This window comes from Lolium rigidum, chromosome 6 (genome assembly GCF_022539505.1).
Source record: "Lolium rigidum isolate FL_2022 chromosome 6, APGP_CSIRO_Lrig_0.1, whole genome shotgun sequence".
In the NCBI taxonomy this organism is placed as follows: Eukaryota; Viridiplantae; Streptophyta; class Magnoliopsida; order Poales; family Poaceae; genus Lolium; species Lolium rigidum.
In genome coordinates, this window is record NC_061513.1 from 219,492,887 (window position 1) to 219,494,959 (window position 2,073).

Here is a 2,073-nt window from a genome sequence, read left to right on the forward strand (position 1 = left end):
GCTTCTCAACTCCATCAGAGACCGTGCTTGGTCGTACTAGTTGTACTTGTACCGCGTTCTGATGCAACGAAAAACAAGAATAGAATGCACTCATCTCCTGGACACACACGGGGGTCTCATGCTCTGTGCTCCAGCTAGCTCGATCTGCCGCGCGGCGACGCGGTGGTCGGAGCGCCAATTAAAGCTTTGGGACGATCAAGGGCTCCGGTTATCCAGACAATTCTATATTTCGGTTGTGGTTTTGATCCTCCCGAATAGATATCACCTAGCACCTAGCACGTAACATAGATATCTGGAGGAGTAGCATTGATATATGGGGTACTCCCTTTATACCGAATTAATGGGCAATTACGCACTTCAAAAAACAAGTTTGACTACAAATTTGGTCAACAAAATATGAGATATATGCCATAAAAATTATACCATTGGATTCGTATTCAAAAAATAATTTCAATAATTTAATTTTTGTGATATATATCTTATATTTTTTGACCAAATTAGTAGTCAAGCTTGTTTCTCGAAATACGTATTTGCCCAGTAATCTGGTATGGAAGGAGTAGTACTTACACTAACATTATTCTCCGTTTAAGACATTACCCGAGAGTTTGACGGCCCTCTGAAGGATTGAATGCTCAGGAGCAGGGGCACCAGCTGCTGGTACTATGTCTAAAACTGCCAGTCACATGAGGAGCAGTGCTCTCGTAATTCTTAAAATCGGAAAACGGTATTTGGAGGTATTTCTTGGTATCAATTTTTTTAATGCTATCTATATGTATATCATGGGAAAAAATCACTGTCCAGAAAATCATCCGATTCAACGATTAATTGCCCAATTAATACATATTCAGTGGTCACTGATTAGCCTATAAACTTATTTATCGCCCGATTAATCGGTCGATTTGCCTATTAATCGCTAATCATCAGCCAACCGAGTTGATCGCGATAAGCGACTTCCTCAACATTGGAAAAAAATAGTGCAGTATTTTAGCGCTAATAGCGTGCTATAACATATCTGAAGAGTCCAAGCTAAATTTTACTAAATTTTCTTTCTACGACACTGTTTGCAAAATAGCATGCTATATTATGCTAAAACGTCATAGCGTTGGCATGCTATTGTTTCAGTCCTTCAGCCCAAGTGCCCGAGTTTTCCTCCTTAGAAAAAAATAAGTTGCTTTTTGTTTGTCCTGGTGATGAACTACAATCAACTGGTTGCTTTTCAGAGCCAGAAGATGACATCGTTAATGCTAATGTTCTTAATAAGTAACTTATGATATGTTGTTGCCTCGTGGGATGTTGTTGTTAGCCTTATAGAAAATTGAAGAACTAACTTTGTTTGTGATTATGTATGTATTGTCACGGAATTTTTGGACTATATGCTTTATTTTTGTTGAAATCCTATTGTTAATTAGGCTATATCCTTTTTTCAAAACACTATTTAAAACCTATTAGCATGATATAGCGTGCATAACATTGGAAGAGGCCATCGCTATTTCTTTTAACACATTATTTTACACATTAAGGCACATTGTACGCCACAAGTTTCGTTCAATAAGACGTTGTATTTTTTGCTACACAAAAAACTAATTTTGGGATAAATGAGAGTTTTAATTAATTTATACAGCCACATTTTTTCTGTATCCCAAAATAGTATGCCTTTTTGACCGAAACTTGCCATAACTATACATATACATAATAGGTGTGCAAATTCACGGATTGTTTTTGAAACATCAGGCTACCATTTTCAAAATTTTCAATATCCAAGCTCCAGTAAGCTCTATGTTTATTTTGATAGATCAACTTTGCGCTTTCGTGTCTTTGTTCGGTTGCATCACGCTTTCTTTTGTGCGCCATAGGAAACTGATCTTAACCTGCAGCGTTAACCAACAACGTAACTCAGGCGTGAGTATACGCTTAGCGTCTCAATTGCATTAGGCAGGTCATATAATGTGCGTTGCAGGCTTGTAGCCCGTCATTCTATGTCCAAGGTTACACTAATATACAAGTTATACAACTGTTACTACAGGGTAACAAAGTTCAATTCCAACAAGAATCCAGTACATGCATGCTCCGTTG